This window comes from Arachis ipaensis, chromosome B1 (assembly GCF_059453495.1).
Source record: "Arachis ipaensis isolate K30076 ecotype BB chromosome B1, ASM5945349v1, whole genome shotgun sequence".
Classification (NCBI taxonomy): Eukaryota; Viridiplantae; Streptophyta; class Magnoliopsida; order Fabales; family Fabaceae; genus Arachis; species Arachis ipaensis.
The window spans coordinates 114,471,127-114,489,946 of NC_142436.1; the positions used below are offsets into that span (position 1 = coordinate 114,471,127).

The 18,820-nt window shown below is 40.4% G+C and overlaps 1 non-coding gene across 1 annotated transcript; it reads right to left on the reverse strand.

The window, feature by feature from the left end:
* Nucleotides 1-4,134: 4,134 nt before the first annotated feature.
* On the reverse strand, nt 4,135-4,238 carry LOC148578007 (small nucleolar RNA R71). The gene has a single exon (XR_015904087.1). It is a non-coding gene; the product is annotated as a small nucleolar RNA R71 (small nucleolar RNA).
* Nucleotides 4,239-18,820: the final 14,582 nt, after the last annotated feature.

Below are 18,820 nucleotides of genomic sequence, written 5' to 3' on the forward strand. Positions count from 1 at the left end.
GTGAATAGAAGTTTTGTTTTGAGAGAGCTCTTTGAAGAAGTTCAACTAACTGGACAGTGTAACCTAATCAAAGGTGCATTCCGCCAGTATGAAGAACTGAATCAGAGGCTTGCCAATCTGGTTTTTCGCATAGCACAGAGGCTGTTGATGAAGTCAATCTCCTTCATGTTTACTGATTATAATGTACTTTTCAATGTTTATCTTTCTGTAATTTCTTGTGAGAAAAGGCATTATGAGAAAGCTTAAGAAAAAGCCATAAGTGGAAAAAGGCTGAGAGAAACATTTGAGAGAAAAGCCTAGAGTTATTTTCTGATTTCTTTGGGTTAGTTAAGTGTCTTGTATCTTATACCTGTAAGGTATCCCTTTCTTAGTTGGATTAGCATTAAGAGTGATTAGTTAGGTATTAGCATAGCCAATGTCAAGTTAGGTTAGAACTTGAGTATGAAAGGATTGGGTCAATCCTGTGAAATTGGTGTATATAATACTGTTAACTATAGTGAAATTCTTCCATAGTTGTGGAGGAGACTGGATGTAGGTTGCATAGCACAAGGCGAGATAGAGAAGGCGAGATAGAGAAGGTTCAAATCGGAGACACCTCAGACAAATCAACTAATATCGGAACGATCCTAAGAGGAGACTCAAAAGAATTACTGATACAATTCTTACACGATAATGTCGATCTCTTCACATGGAAAGCCGCAGATATGCCAGGTATAGACCCCAAGCTAATGTGTCATAAGTTGGCGGTATATTCGAGATCTCGGCCGGTGCAGCAGAAACGAAGAAAACTTGGGCCAGAGCGATCCCAAGCGGTGGAAGAGCAAGTACAGGCACTACTGGAGGCAGGATTCATAAGAGAAGTCAAGTATCCATAATGGCTAGCCAACGTCGTCTTGGTGAAAAAATCAAATGGGAAGTGGCGAATGTGTACCGATTACACCGATCTCAACAAAGCCTGCCCAAAAGATCCTTACCCACTCCCAAGTATCGACGCTCTGGAGATGCTTCCTCCGGATATAGATACCTCTCGTTTATGGACGCATACTTGATGCCAAGGCATCTTAGGCTAGTTTCACTAGCATTTTTCTGTTAGTTTTAGTTGTTTTATGCATTTTCTTGAGCTTAAAGTAACCAAGAATGGTTAAATGAATAACAAAGCAATGAACCATCCAAACAGTATGATTTTGATGCAAATTCCATGAGTTTTTAGTTATATTACTTGAATGCTATGAATGGAAGATTTCTCATGAAATTTTGCAAGACTTTGATGCAATTGTTTGGATGATTTCAGGGAAGAAGAGGCTAGGCAAGGAAGCAACAAAATCAATAAAGGAAGCTTGAATATCACATGTGGAGTTTAAGTTCCAGTTTAAGCTTAAACTGGAACTTAAACTACCAAACCATATAATGCTGGAAATGGCGTTTAAGTTCCAGTTTAAGCCTAAACTGGAGCTTAAACGCCAGAATCATGAAGGCTAAGAAATGCTGGAACTGGCGTTTAACCTCCAGTTTAACCTTAAACTGGAAGTTAAACGCCAGAATGAGAATTTCACCAAGGGAGCATTTCCACGTTTAAGCTCCAGTTTAACCTTAAACTGGAGCTTAAACGTGTTCGACACAATTTCTCACCAGGAAGCATTTCCACGTTTAACCTCCAGTTTAACCTTAAACTGGAGGTTAAACGCCAGAAGTAAGAAAGGCACCAGGAGCATTTCCACGTTTAAGCTCCAGTTTAAGGTTAAACTGGAGCTTAAACGTGTTCGACTATTTCTCTCCTCCAGGGTTGCTTTCTCATTTCCACGTTTAAGCTTCAGTTTAACCTTAAACTGAAGCTTAAACGTGTTCGACCCAATTGCTCCTCCAGGGTTGCTTTCTTCATTTCCACGTTTAAGCTTCAGTTTAACCTTAAACTGAAGCTTAAACGTGTTCGACATTTCACACTCCTGGGTTGCTTTCTTCCATTTCCACGTTTAAGTTTCAGTTTAACCTTAAACTAAAACTTAAACTTCAACTTAAACGCCACTTTTTGAAAGGATTTCTGGGCCAAATATATTGAAGTTTAAGTTAGCATTTGAGCACAAACATTAACTTAAACGTATTATGGTATGAAACCCAATTGAATATCATGGTTTATGGGATTGGGCCTGAAGAATTGATGAGTCTGGAGCTTCAATTTGTTGAGTCTTGTGTCATTACTTGTTTATCACTAAGTTTGCTCAATGAATGTTACATAATTGGATCACAGCCTCATCAGGATTATGGACCATAAACCCAAAGCAAAAGGAAATCAGGGAAAGGCCTCAAAGCCCAAGAAACACAACAGAAGCTCAATTTAGAAAGTGTATAAATAGGATAGAATTTAAGTTAGTTGGGACTTTTTGGGGGACACGGAGAACTTTGGATCATTTCCTTTTAGTTTTGTAATTGAATTCAGAGCTATGACTCACTAAACCCCTTTCATTGGGTTAGGGAGCTCTATTGTAATTCAATGAATCAATAATAGTTTTATCTTCTTCTTCAATCTTTTCTCTTGAATTTTGTTAGAAAGCTTCTCGATCTAATTCCATTGGGTAGTTGTCTTGGGAAAGAAACTACCCATAATTGGAATCCTTCGGAACCTTGGGAAAGGAATGGAGGATTCATGCTAGAGAAGCTTTCTCACAATGAATTGGATTGGGGTTTGGATGGATATTGTGACATGTAATCCTACCAAATTGTGGTTCATGAAACTGTGTGGTATAATCAGTGATCGAGCATCATCTCTTCTTATGAACATTTAAACCAAGGGATTGGGAATTTGTTTGTTTTTAGAGAGAATTGGTGAGCCAAGGGATTGGGATCCAATCATATAAGATTGCCAAGCAAAATTCAATGAATGCATTGGTTGAGGAAGGGATAAAAGTTGTTTTGATTCGGAGATCTCAATATCTCCTAACACCCAATGAACTCCCCATTTCTGATTTACCACTTTCTTTTTACATTCTGCAATTAAATTCATGCAATCACCCCATCCCTTTTAATTTCAGCAATTTAGCTTCTCGCTCTTTAATTCATGCAATTTTACATTCCGCAATTCTCATCTAAATCTTGATTCCGCTCAACTAGAACATACTTCTAATCCGAATTGCTCACTCAACCAATCCTTGTGGGATTCGACCTCACTCTATTGTGAGTTTTTACTTGACGATAACCGGTGCACTTGCCGGAGGGAATTTTGCCGATCGTGCAATTTCCTAAATCGTAGCATATCAAGTTTATGCACATCAAGTTTATGGCACCGTTGCCGGGGATTGGTTTTCGATTGACAATTCTCAAATTGGAAGTTAACTAGATTGAGCATTTTTTTTTGTTTTGATAATTTAGTTCAAGTTACTTGTTGAATTTTAACTTCTGCACTCTGTTACTTGTTTTCTTTCTTTATGCCTTTAAATTCAAGCAACTAACTCACTGACTCACTAACTATTTGAATTAATTCCTCAACTGCTCTAACCATACTCTTCCATTAACCAAGAGTATTTCACTTGTTTGGTGCCTGTGCTGTGTTCTTGTATGACAGGTAGGAGAGGAGAGACATCAACTCCTCCATATACCGAACCAGAGAGGACCCTTCATAGACTTAGAAGGGAAGCAAGAGGGAAGAGAGTACTGAGAGAAGAGGAATCTGAAGGAGAATCTGAGGACAATTTTGAGGAAGTTTTAGATCTCAACATGGATAGAGAAGTTCACAACCATGAGAGGGCTGATGGAAACAATGCCATTCCTGAGAGGAGGGTTCTTGGTTCATACATAAACCCAACCTCTGGGAATTGTGGTAGCAGCATTCAGAAACCACCCATTCAGGCCAACAATTGTGAACTCAAACCACAGCTAATATCACTTGTGGAGGATCATTGTTCATTTGGTGGGAGTGCTAATGAAGATCCAAACCAACATCTCACAAAATTCCTGAGAATTTGCGACACTGTGAAGTCCAATGGAGTCCAGGAAGATACCTATAAACTGCTCTTGTTCCCATTTTCACTTAGGGACAAGGCAGCTAAGTGGCTGGAATCATTCCCAAGGGGGAGCCTAACAACCTGGGATGAGGTGGAAAGCAAGTTTCTGGCACGTTTCTACCCCCCACAAAAGGTCAATAGGCTTCGATCTGAGGTTCAGACCTTTAGACAACAAGATGGTGAAACTCTCTACGAGGCATGGGAGAGATTCAAGGATTTGACAAGGAAATGCCCACCAGACATGTTCCATGACTGGGTGCAATTGCATATTTTCTATGATGGACTTTCTTATGAATCAAGGAAGGCTGTAGACCATTCATCAGGAGGTTCATTGAACAGGAAAAAGACTGTGGAAGAAGCCATTGAAGTGATTGAGACAGTGGCTGAGAATGAGTACTACTATGCTTCAGAGAGACACAACACTAAGGGAGTCATGGAGCTGAACCATGTTGATACAATTTTAGCCCAAAACAAGGTGTTTGCCAAGCAACTAGCAGAGCTCACCAGGAAATTAGAAACAAAGCAAGTGGCTGCAATACACACACAAGATCAAGAGGAAGTAAGCACTGAAGGAGGTGATTGGGAAGAGGCCAATTATGTAGGAAATCAACAAAGGCAACCATATGATCCACATTCCAACACTTACAACCCAGGCTGGAAAAACCACCCAAACTTTGGGTGGGGAAACCAGCAAAACCAACATAACAAGTCCACATACCAAAACTCCAACCAAAGATCATACCAAGCCACACAAAACACTTACTCCCAACCATCATATCATGGCCAAAATAATCAACCTACCCAACCTAATCCGAACCAACAATTTCAAGATCAATTAAACAGGATAGAAGGAATGCTTGCAACCATGAGTCAAGACATAACCGAATTGAAAGCCTTTAAGGAAGAAGTAAATTCTAACCTGCAAAACCATGGAGCTGCCATCCAGAAGCTAGAAAATCAAATTGTGTATTTGTCTAAGCAAACCCCTGGGCCAAGCGTTTCTCATGCTGCCAAGGCTATTGCAAGGGAAGAATGTAAGGCCATAACCCTCAGAAGTGGAAAGAATCTAAAGGAGATCTCAAAGGAAACCACAGAGGATGAAGCAAAGGAAAATGTGAGAGACAAGGAACAAGGACAATCTTTTACACCGTCTGCAAGAAAACAAAAAGAAAAAGAGGTCCTGAAGCCTTATACACCTAAAGCACCATATCCTCAACGTTTGATGAAAAGTGAAAAGGATGGCCAATTCTCCAGATTCTTGGAGATTTTCAAGAAGCTTCAAATCAACATTCCGTTTGCTGAGGCAATAGAGCAAATGCCACTCTATGCAAAATTCTTAAAGGAATTAATGACCAAGAAGAGAAGCTGGAGAAATGAGGAAACTGTGTTGTTAACTGAAGAATGCAGTGCCATCATTCAGCACAAATTGCCTCAGAAATTGAAGGATCCAGGTAGTTTCCAAATCCCCTGCATCATAGGAGAAGTCATGGTGGAGAAGGCCTTGTGTGACTTAGGAGCCAGTATCAATTTGATGTCTCTAACAATGATGAGAAGAATGAAGATTGAGGAAGCCAAACCAACAAGAATGGCCCTCCAATTGGCAGATCGAACTTTTAAATTCCCTCATGGGATAGTTGAGGATTTGTTGGTGAAAGTGGGAGATTTTATATTTCCTGCTGATTTTGTGGTGTTAGATATGGAGGAAGAAGCCAAAGCTTCAATAATTCTGGGAAGACCCTTCCTGACTACTGCTGGAGCCATCATAGATGTACAAAAGGGTGAACTCACTCTTAGACTACATGACGAGAAATTGGTGTTTAACGTATTCAAGGCAATGAGCTATCCATCAGAATCACTAAAGGAATGCATGAGGGTGGATGTAGTGGACATTGCAATACAAGAAACCTTTGAGGAAACAACAAAGGAAGTGGCAGAGGAGGAGTTCACCAAGGATATTGAAGTTAGTGACATCAACGCTGCTGAAACAACCATGCCAAGCATGCCAGAGAGAGTGAAAGAAGAGAAGGAAGCACCAAAACCTGAGCTCAAAGCATTGCCCCCTAATCTCAAGTATGCATACTTGGGTAGTGATGAGAGCCATCCTGTTATCATTAGCTCTGCCCTGAACCAAGAACAAGAAGAAGAATTGATCAAGGTGCTACAAACTCATCAAGATGCCATTAGATGGACCCTAGTTGATTTGAAGGGGATAAGTTCATCCATATGCATGCATAAAATCTTGTTAGAAGAGGATGCTAGACCCTCCATTCAAGCTCAGAGAAGATTGAATCCCGTCATGAAAGAAGTGGTACAAAAGGAGGTCATGAAGTTATGGCAGGCAGGGGTAATCTACCCCATTTCTGATAGCCCATGGGTTAGTCCCATCCATGTAGTTCCCAAGAAAGGTGGCATAACTGTGGTGCCAAATGAGAGGAACGAACTCATACCCACAAGAACTGTCACTGGGTGGAGGATGTGCATAGACTACAGGAAGCTCAATGAAGCCACCAGAAAAGATCATTTCCCACTCCCATTCATGGATCAGATGCTTGAAAGGCTTGCAGGACATGCTTACTATTGCTTTCTGGATGGATACTCAGGCTATAATCAGATAGTAGTTGATCCTAGAGATCAAGAGAAAACATCATTTGTTTGTCCATATGGAGTTTTTGCTTATAGACGCATGCCCTTTGGATTGTGCAATGCACCTGCCACTTTCCAAAGATGCATGCTGTCCATCTTTTCGGACATGATTGAAAAATTTATTGAGGTTTTCATGGATGATTTTTCTGTGTTTGGAGATTCTTTTCCTAGCTGCCTACACCACCTTGCCTTGGTGCTTAAGAGATGCCAAGAGACCAACCTAGTATTAAACTGGGAAAAGTGTCATTTCATGGTCACAGAAGGAATAGTCCTTGGCCATAAAATCTCTAATAGAGGCATTGAGGTGGACAGAGCTAAGGTGGAACTCATTGAAAAACTACCTCCACCGAGTAATGTCAAGGCAGTTAGGAGTTTTTTGGGACACGCTGGCTTTTACAGAAGGTTTATTAGAGACTTTTCTAAAATAGCCAAACCTTTGAGTAACTTGCTTGTCTCTGATACACCCTTTGTATTTGATAAAAATTGCATGCTAGCCTATGAACTTTTGAAGCAAAAACTTTCCTCTGCACCTATCATTGCCCCACCTGATTGGAACTTACCTTTTGAACTGATGTGTGATGCATCAAACCTTGCTATTGGGGCAGTGTTAGGACAAAGGAAAGACAATTTGGTACATGTGATTTATTATGCCAGTAAAGTCTTGAATGATAACCAAAAGAATTACACAACCACTGAAAAAGAACTCTTGGCAATAGTCTTTGCATTTGACAAATTTAGATCCTATCTCATTGGATCTAAAGTCATTGTCTTCACTGATCATTCAGCTTTAAAATACTTACTTGCTAAACAAGAATCCAAACCAAGACTTATTAGATGGGTTCTTTTGTTGCAGGAATTTGACATAGAAATCAAAGACAAGAAGGGTGTAGAGAACAAGGTGGCAGACCATTTATCAAGGATACTGATGAGCGGATATTTTATACGCTTTTTGGGGATAATTTCATATAGTTTAGAGTGTGTTTTAGTTAGTTTTTAGTCTATTTCTATTAGTTTTTAGGAAAAATTCATATTTCTGGACTTTACTATGAGTTGTGTGTTTTTCTGTAATTTCAGGTATTTTTTTGGCTGAAATTGAAGGAGCTGAGCAAAAATCTGATTCAGGCTGAAAAAGGACTGCTGATGCTGTTGGATTCTGACCTCCCTGCACTCAAAGTGGATTTTTTAGAGCTACAGAACTCGAAATGGCGTGCTTCCAATTGCGTTGGAAAGTAGATATCCAGGGCTTTCCAGAAATATATAATAGTCCATACTTTGCACAAGCATTGACGACGTAAACTGGCGTTCAACGCCAGCCTTCTGCCCAATTCTGGCGTCCAGCGCCAGAAAAGGATCAAAAACTGGAGTTGAACGCCCAAACTGGCACAAAAACTGGCGTTCAACTCCATAAATGGCCTCTGCACGAAATCTCAGCCCCAGCACACACCAAGTGGGCCCCAGCACACCAAGTGGGCCCCAGAAGTGGGTCTCTGCATCATCCATCATAGTCCACTCATATTTTGTAACCCTAGGCTACTAGTTTAGTATTTAAACAACTTTTAGAGACTTATTTTGTATCTCATGACATTTCAGATCTAAACTCTGTATTCTCTGACGGCATGAGTCTCTAAACCCCATTGTTGGGGGTGAGGAGCTCTGCTGTGTCTCAATGAATTAATGCAAGTATTTCTGTTTTCCATTCAAACACGCTTGTTCCTATCTAAGATGTTCATTCGCGCTTAACTGTGATGAAGGTGATGATCTGTGACATTCATCACCTTCCTCAACCCACGAACGTGTGCCTGACAACCACCTCCGTTCTATATCCGATTGAATGAGTGTCTCTTAGATTCTTTAATCAGAATCTCCGTGGTATAAGCTAGAACTGATGGCGGCATTCATGAGAATCCGGAAAGTCTAAGCCTTGTCTGTGGCATTCCGAGTAGGATTCAAGGATTGAATGACTGTGACGAGCTTCAAACTCCTGAAGGCTGGGCGTTAGTGACAGATGCAAAAGGATAGTAAATCCTATTCCAACCGGATCGAGAACCAACCGGTGATTAGCCGTGCTGTGACAGAGCGCGTGAGCGTAGTTTTCACTGGAAGGATGGAAGGTAGCCATTGACAACGGTGATCCACCAACACACAGCTTGCCATAGGAGGACGTGCGTGCGTGAATCAGAAGACAGAGGAAAGCAGAGATTCAAAAGACAAAGCATCTCCAAAACTCCAACATATTCTCCATTACTACACAACAAGTAACTTTTAATTTATGCTCTACTGGTTATTCATAATTCAACTGATAAACATAATTGACTTCCTGACTAAGATTTACAAGATAACCATAGATTGCTTCAAACCAACAATCTCTGTGGGATTCGACCCTTACTCACGTAAGGTATTACTTGGACGACCCAGTGCACTTGCTGGTTAGTGGTACGAGTTGTGAAAAGTGTGATTCGCAATTTGTGCTACCAAGTTTTTGGCGCCGTTGCCGGGGATTGTTCGTGTTTGAACAACTGACGGATTATTTTGTTGCTTAGATTAGGAAAAATCTTTTTTGGTTTAGAGTCTTTTATTAATTATCCCTTGTTAAAATACTTTAAATTTATAGCTCAGTTATTTAGAACGTGGTGTTTATGTTCATGATAATTGGCTATCATATTTTTAAAAAAAAAAAAAAACCTTTTTCAAAAATAATTTTTCTATTAAATCCTGTGCCAAACTTTAAGTTTGGTGTTTTCAAAAATAATCTTTCTTAAAATTTTTGAAGGTCCCATAACTCATTTGGCTACAACATTAATTTGATTGGGTTAGAATCTTTTATACTCTTTTCAAAACCTTCTTTTTCAAAAATATTTTTTTTTATTAAATCTTGTGCCAAACTTTAAGTTTGGTGTTTTCTTGTTGATTCCCCTTTGATTTTCGAAAATTTTGGTTTGGTTTTCTAAAAATTTCAAGTTTGGTGTTCTTCCTTCATGTTCTTGTGTTCTTGTGAGTCTTCAAAGTGTTCTTGAGTTTCCTTGTGTCTTGATCTTAGAATTTTTAAGTTTGGTGTTCCTTGGTGTTTTCCCTCCAAATTTTTCAAAAACAAGGAGCATTAGATCTAAAAATTTTAAATCTTGTACTATCCTATTGTTTTTCTCTTTCCTCACTAAATTCAAAAATATCTTTTCAAAATATCTTTTCTAACTTCCTATCTTTTCAAAATTTGTTTCAACTAACTAACCAACTTTTTGTTTGTTTCTTAACTTTTTCAAAACTACCTAACTAACTCTCTCTCTCAAATTTTCGAAAATATCTCCCCTCTTTTTCAAAAATTTCGTTTTTTTTTAACTAATTAATTTTAAATTTTTTTTACGAAAAAAAAAAATTTATTATTTCAAACTTCAAATTCTTTTTAGTTATTTTATTTTATTTAAGTATTTACTTCTTATAAAATAAAATAAATAAAAAGATAAATTAGTCCAAGTTATATCCATAGAGATCCATCATGGACATAAGTGGAGATGGACAGTCCAGGAGGACTTTGGGGTCATATTCTAACCCCTCTACTGCTTCATATGGGAGTAGCATCTGCATACCCTCCATTGGAGTTAGTAGCTTTGAGTTGAATCCTCAGCTCATTATCATGGTGCAGCAAAATTGCCAGTATTCCGGTCTTCCACAAGAAGAACCTACAGAATTTCTGGCACAATTTTTACAAATTGCTGACATAGTACATGATAAGAAAATAGATCAGGATGTCTACAGACTATTACTGTTTCCATTTGCTGTAAAAGATCAAGCCAAGAGATGGTTAAATAACCAACCTAAGGCCAGCATAAGAACATGGAAACAGCTGACAGAAAAATTCCTGAATCAATATTTCCCTCCAAAAAGGATGACACAGCTAAGGCTGGACATCCAAGGCTTCAAGCAAGGAGATAATGAATCTCTTTATGATGCCTGGGAGAGATACAGAGAGATGCTACGAAAATGCCCCTCTGAAATGTTTTCAGAGTGGGTTCAGTTAGACATCTTCTACTATGGGCTTGCAGAAGGAGCTCAGATGTCTTTAGATTACTCAGCTGGTGGATCTATCCATATGAGAAAGACAATTGAAGAGGCTCAAGAGCTCATTGATACAGTTGCCAGGAATCAGCATCTGTATCTAAGCAACAACCCTTCCATGAATGAAGAGGTTAAAACAGTAACTGCTGAATTCAGTACTGTAAAACAAGCTGCTGAATTCAATCAGCAATTAGATTTTCTAACAAAGCAGCTAGCTGAATTCAAAGACAGGTTACAGGAGACAAGGATAGCTAATATACATATGGAAGAACAGTTTAAGCAAACAAAGCAGCAGCTATCAAAGCAAATAGCAGAAGAATGCCAAGCAGTTCAATTAAGAAGTGGGAAAACATTAAATACCCCATCTCAAGGCATTAAAAATTCAAGAAATGAGCAACCCACCAAAAATTCCCCTGAGGACAGTAAGAGCCCAGGGAAAAATAATTCTGGCACTAAAACGCCAGAAAATGGGTGGAAGGCTGGCGCTGAACGCCCAGACCATGCCCAAAACTGGCATTCAGCGCCAGAAACAAGGCAGGATTGGCGTTCAACGCCAGAAATGGGCAAGAATCTGGCGTTGAATGCCCAACAGGGGCACATTTCTGGCGTTCAGGCGCCAGGAACAGACAGTGAGTTGGCGTCTAACGTCACTCCAGCTTCTAACTCTGGTACGCAATTGCCAGTGAGGGATCAGACACACACAAGTGCTGATAACAACCCCTCTAAAAAGGCTTTTTTAACCACTAAGGTTGAAGAATATAAAGCCAAGATACCTTATCCTCAAAAACTCCGGAAAGAGGAGCAGGATAAGCAATTTGCTCGCTTTGCAGATTATCTAAGGACTCTTGAAATAAAGATTCCTTTTGCAGAGGCACTTGAGCAAATACCTTCTTATGCCAAGTTCATGAAAGAGATCTTGAGTCATAAAAAGGAGTGGAGAGAAACAGAAAGAGTTCTCCTCACTGAAGAATGCAGTGCAGTCATTCTGAAAAGCTTTCCTGAAAAGCTTAAAGACCCTGGGAGTTTTCTGATACCATGCATATTAGAAGGTGATTGCACCAAGACAGCTTTATGCGATCTTGGGGCAAGCATCAACCTAATACCTGCATCCACTATCAGGAAGCTTGGCTTAACTGAAGAAGTTAAACCAACCCGGATATGTCTCCAACTTGCTGATGGTTCCACTAAATACCCATCAGGCGTGATTGAGGACATGATTGTCAGAGTTGGGCCATTCGCCTTTCCCACTGACTTTGTTGTGCTGGAAATGGAGGAGCACAAGAGTGCTACTCTCATTCTAGGAAGACCCTTCCTAGCAACTGGACGATCCCTCATTGACGTCCAGCAGGGGAAATAACCCTGAGAGTCAACGATGACGAGTTCAAGTTGAACGCTGTCAAAGCCATGCAGCATCCAGACACATTAACAGACTGCATGAAAGTTGACCTTATTGACTCTTTGGTAGAAGAGATCAACATGGCTGAGAGTCTCGAATCAGAGTTGGAAAACATCTTTAAAGATGTTCAGCCTGATTTGGAGGATTCAGGGGACATGAAAGAGCCTCTGAACTTTCTTCTGAAAGAGGAAAAACCTCCTAAACCAGAGCTCAAGCCACTGCCACCATCCTTGAAATATGCATTTCTAGGAGAAGGTGACACTTTTCCAGTGATCATAAGCTCTGCTTTAAATTCACAGGAAGAGGAAGCACTTATTCAAGTGCTAAGGACACACAAGACAGCTCTTGGGTGGTCCATAGGTGACCTTAAGGGCATAAGCCCAGCTAGATGCATGCACAAAATCCTACTGGAGGATAATGCCAAACCAGTGGTTCAACCACAGAGGCGGCTAAATCCAGCCATGAAGGAAGTGGTGCAGAAAGAGGTCACCAAATTACTAGAGGCTGGGATTATTTATCCCATTTCTGATAGCCCCTGGGTGAGCCCTGTTCAAGTCGTCCCAAAAAAGGGAGGCATGACAGTGATTCATAATGAAAAAAATGAACTGATTCCTACAAGAACAGTTACAGGGTGGCGCATGTGTATTGACTACAGAAGGCTCAATACAGCCACCAGAAAGGATCATTTTCCTTTACCATTCATAGACCAGATGCTAGAGAGACTAGCAGGTCATGATTATTACTGCTTTTTGGATGGCTACTCAGGCTATAACCAGATTGCAGTAGATCCCCAGGATCAAGAGAAAACAGCATTCACATGTCCATCCGGAGTGTTTGCCTATAGAAGGATGCCCTTTGGGCTATGCAATGCACCTGCAACCTTCCAGAGATGCATGCTCTCTATTTTCTCTGATATGGTGGAAAAATTTCTGGAAGTCTTCATGGATGACTTCTCAGTATATGGAGACTCATTCAGCTCCTGTCTTGATCACCTGAAACTTGTTCTGAAAAGATGCCAAGAAACCAACCTAGTTTTAAACTGGGAAAAGTGTCACTTCATGGTGACTGAAGGAATTGTTCTTGGGCATAAAATCTCAAACAAGGGAATAGAGGTGGATCAAGCAAAAATAGAGGTAATTGAAAAATTACCACCACCTGCCAATGTTAAGGCAATCAGAAGCTTTCTGGGGCATGCAGGATTCTATAGGAGGTTTATAAAGGATTTTTCAAAAATCGCAAAACCTCTAAGCAATCTGCTAGCTGCTGACACGCCATTTGTGTTTGACACAGCATGCCTGCAGGCGTTTGAAACGCTGAAAGCTAAGCTGGTCACAGCACCAGTCATTTCTGCACCAGACTGGACATTGCCATTTGAGTTAATGTGTGATGCCACTGATCATGCCATTGGTGCAGTATTGGGACAGAGGCATGACAAGCTTCTGCATGTCATTTATTATGCCAGTCGCGTTCTAAATGATGCCCAGAAAAATTACACAACCACAGAAAAAGAACTACTTGCAGTGGTTTACGCCATTGACAAGTTCAGATCATACTTAGTAGGATCAAAAGTGATTGTGTATACTGACCATGCTGCTCTTAAATATCTACTCACAAAGCAGGATTCAAAACCCAGGCTCATCAGATGGGTATTGCTTCTGCAAGAGTTTGATATAGAAATAAGAGACAGAAAAGGGACAGAGAACCAAGTGGCTGATCATCTGTCCCGGATAGAGCCAGTGGAAGGGACGTCCCTCCCCTTCCTTGAGATCTCTGAGACGTTCCCTGATGAGTATCTATTTGCCATTCAGGAAGCACCATGGTTTGCCGATATTGCAAACTATAAAGCTGCAAGGTTCATACCCAAGGAGTACAATAGAATACAAAAAAAGAAACTAATTACTGATGCAAAGTACTACTTGTGGGATGAGCCCTATCTCTTTAAGAGATGTGCAGACGGAATTATCCGTAGGTGTGTCCCCAGAGAGGAGGCACAGAGAATCCTATGGCATTGCCATGGATCTCAATATGGAGGCCATTTCGGAGGTGAGCGAACAGCCACCAAGGTCCTCCAATGTGGCTTCTATTGGCCCACACTCTATAAAGATTCCCGAGAGTTTGTACGTAATTGTGACAGTTGCCAAAGAGCTGGTAATCTGCCTCATGGTTACGCCATGCCTCAACAAGGAATCTTGGAAATAGAGTTGTTTGATGTATGGGGAATTGACTTCATGGGACCTTTCCCACCATCATACTCAAACACTTATATTCTGGTGGCAGTTGACTATGTATCAAAATGGGTTGAGGCTATCGCCACACCCTCCAATGATACTAAAACAGTGCTGAAATTCCTCCAGAAACATATCTTTAGCAGGTTTGGTGTCCCTAGAGTGTTAATCAGCAATGGGGGCACTCACTTCTGCAATAAACAGCTTTACTCTGCCATGGTTCGGTATGGAATTCGCCACAAAGTGGCCACTCCATATCATCCACAAACCAACGGGCAAGCTGAAGTCTCTAACAGAGAATTAAAGAGAATCCTGGAACGGACAGTAAATACCCGTAGAAAGGATTGGGCAAGGAGCTTGGATGATGCTCTGTGGGCTTACAAAACAGCATTCAAGACCCCTATAGGGACCTCTCCATACCAACTCGTGTATGGTAAGGCATGCCACTTGCCTGTGGAACTGGAACATAAGGCCTATTGGGCAACCAGATTCCTAAACTTAGATGCCAAATTAGCAGGAGAAAAACGATTGCTCCAGCTAAATGAGCTAGAGGAATTCAGATTCACAGCTTTCGAAAATGCCAAGCTTTATAAAGAAAAATAAAAAAAATGGCATGACAGAAAGCTGTCATCTAGAATCTTTGAACCAGGACAGAAGGTCCTGTTGTTTAACTCTAGACTCAGGCTATTCCCCGGGAAACTGAAATCCCGGTGGAGGGGACCATACGTGATTACAAGTGTGTCACCATATGGTTATGTGGAGCTTCAAGATATTGATTATGATAAGAAGTTCATTGTCAATGGACAGAGAATCAAGCATTATCTTGAAAGCAACACTGAGCAAGAATGCTCAAGGCTGAAGCTAGATTAAAAGCTCAGCAAGGTCCAGCTAAAGACAATAAAGAAGCGCTTGCTGGGAGGCAACCCAGCCATGGGGCAACAATCCTCCAAGCATTTTGCCCTATTTCTATCTTTATATTTTATATATAGTTCATTGACAACAAGGTAAACAATCATTTACAGAAGACCTCGGCACACAAAACAGAGTAAAAGAGCTCAATGGCAAGAAAACGCCAGTAATGGCAGCATTTGGGCGTTCAGCGCCAGGAATGGCCACCCACTGGGCGTTGAACGCCAGTAATGGCAGCAACTGGGCGCTGAAAGCCCAGGAGATCAGCATTTGGGCGCTGAACGCCCAAAACAGGCAGTGTTTGGGCGTTCAAACGCCAGGAGGACAGGGAGGAGCCATTTCCAGTGATTCCACACGAATTTCCAATTTAATTTTAAATTTGAATGCTTCAATGCATGATTTTTACATGAATATATCAAGAACCCTGATTTCTAAAACCCTTAATTTTTAAAAATCCATTTTTCCAAATTCAATCCAACTCTTTTCAAAATCTTTTCTGAAAAATCTATCCTTTTCAAAATCTATCTTTTTCACTCAAAAATCTTTTCAACTAATCCATATCTTTTTCAATATCTTTTTCATATTATCTTTTTCAAAATCCAGAATTATCTTTTTCAAAAAAACTATCCTATCTTTTCAAAATTAAACTATATCTTCTATCTTATCTTTTTCAACTCAATCTTTTTATCTTATCTCCTCCAATTTTTCGAAAATCCACCCCTCCCCCCCTTTAAATTGGGTTCGGCCTCCCCCCTCCTTCATCAACAAGTGCTACTCAATCTCCTTCTATCCCTCTCCTTTCTTTTCTTTTGCTTGAGGACAAGCAAACCTCTAAGTTTGGTGTGTTTTTTCGAAATCACTAAGATCATGGCTCCCAAAGGGAAACAATACACTCCTAGAGACAAGAAAGAGAGCGTTCCAAAACCACTTTGGAATCAAGGGAAGTTCTTATCTAAAGAACATTCAGACCATTATCTTAAAGTAATGGGTCTGAGATCAGTGATCCCGGAAGTTAGATTCGATCTGAAAGAAGATGAATATCTGGAGATCCAGGAGCAAATTCGAATCAGGAACTGGGAAGTCCTAGCTAATCCTGAAACGAAAGTAGGAAGGAACATGGTCCAGGAGTTCTATGCTAATATGTGGCAGACTGACAAGCAAAGACTATCTGGAACAGCCTGCTACGAATTTCGGACCATGGTCAGGGGAAAGATTGTTCATACCACCCCTGACAAGATCAGAGAGATACTAAAGCTACCTCAGCTAAAGGATGATCCAGACTCATTCAACAGGAGGATGATGAGAGCAGACATTGGCCTGAATAAAATTGGAGAGGACATCTGTATTCCTGGAGCCAGGTGGACCACCAACACAAAGGGCGTCCCAAATCAACTCAAGAGGGAGGACCTCAAACCAGTTGCCAGAGGATGGCTGGACTTCATTGGGCGTTCTCTGTTGCCCACCAGCAACCGTTCTGAAGTCACAGTTAAAAGAGCAGTAATGATTCATTGCATCATGATGGGAAAGGAAGTGGAGGTTCATCAGCTGATTTCAACAGAGCTCTATAAGATTGCTAACAAAAATTCAAGAGAGGCCAGGTTGGCTTATCCAAGCGTGATTTCTCTGCTCTGCAAGGACGCTGGAGTCAAGATGGGAATAACTGAATATATCCTAATTGAAAGGCCAATCACCAAAGCATCAATGGAGAGACAACAAGCACAGGAGGATCCTATAAAGAAAAGAGCACAGGAATTCCTTCCAGAGATTCCTCAAGCAGAATATTGGGAACATCTTGAGACGTCTGTCACCAAGATACAGGAAGCTATGGAGCAAATAATAAAACAACAGAAGGAACACAGTCAAATGCTAACCCATATGCTTAAAGAACAAGAGGAGTAGGGACGTGACTTAAGGGAACTGAAGCGCCAAAAATCTTCTGTGATACCAAGCCTCCCAAGGATTAGAGGAACCCCCATACCCCCAGATAAAGGTTGTTAATTTCCAATTTCTGCCTTAACTCTGTGACAGTGTCCTCATAAAAAGTTTACCTTAGACGTCATATAGTAGTAATTAGTATCTATTTTGATTTTATCTCCAATTAAGCTATAGTTTATTTTTCTCATCATCAGCAAACATGAATAAAATAGTAGATCTTTTGAATAAGAAGCAATAAAATTTCGAGTTTAAATAAAATAAATTCTGATTGGTTAAATGTGGTGGCAATGCTTTCTGTCTTCTGAATGAATGCTTGAACAGTGCATATGTCTTTTGAATTTGTTGTTTAAGACTGTTAAATATGTTGGCTCTTGAAAGAATGATGAACATGAGACATGTTATTGATAATCTGAAAAATCATAAAAATGATTCTTGAAGCAAGAAAAAGCAGCAAAGAACAAAGCTTGCAAAAAAAAAAAAAAAAAAGCAAGCAGAAAAAGCCAATAACCCTTAAAACCAAAAGGCAAGGGCAATTAAAAAGGATCCCAAGGCTTTGAGCATCAGTGGATAGGAGGGCCTAAAGGGCCGAAATCCTGGTCTAAGCGGCTAAACCAAGCTGTCCCTAACCATGTGCTTGTGGCGTGAAGGTGTCAAGTGAAAACTTGAGACTGAGTGGTTAAAGTCAAGGTCCAAAGCAAAAAGAAGAGTGTGCTTAAGAACTCTGGACACCTCTAATTGGGGACTTTAGCAAAGCTGAGTCACAATCTGAAAAGGTTCACCCAATTATGTGTCTGTGGCATTTATGTATCCGGTAGTAATACTGGAAAACAAAGTGCTTAGGGCCAAGGCCAAGACTCATAAAGAAGCTGTGTTCAAGAATCATCACACTGAACTAAGAGAATCAATAACACTATCTGAATTCTGAGTTCCTATAGATGCCAATCACTCTGAGCTTCAATGGATAAAGTGAGATGCCAAAACTGTTCAGAAGCAAAAAGCTACTAGTCCCGCTCATCTAATTAGAATCTGAGCTTCAATCAAAAACTCTGAGATATTATTGCTTCCCAACCTATTAGTCTTCTATTTTATTTGTCTAGTTGCTTGAGGACAAGCAACAGTTTAAGTTTGGTGTTGTGATGAGCGGATATTTTATACGCTTTTTGGGGATAATTTCATATAGTTTAGAGTGTGTTTTAGTTAGTTTTTAGTCTATTTCTAGTAGTTTTTAGGAAAAATTCATATTTCTGGACTTTACTATGAGTTGTGTGTTTTTCTATAATTTCAGGTATTTTTCTGGCTGAAATTGAAGGAGCTGAGCAAAAATCTGATTCAGGCTGAAAAAGGACTGCTGATGCTGTTGGATTCTGACCTCCCTGCACTCAATGTGGATTTTTTGGAGCTACAGAACTCGAAATGGCGTGCTTCCAATTGCGTTGGAAAGTAGACATCCAGGGCTTTCCAGAAATATATAATAGTCCATACTTTGCACAAGCATTGACGACGTAAACTGGCGTTCAACGCCAGCCTTCTGCCCAATTCTGGCGTCCAGCGCCAGAAAAGGATCAAAAACTGGAGTTGAACGCCCAAACTGGCACAAAAACTGGCGTTCAACTCCACAAATGGCCTCTGCACGAAATCTCAGCCCCAGCACACACCAAGTGGGCCCT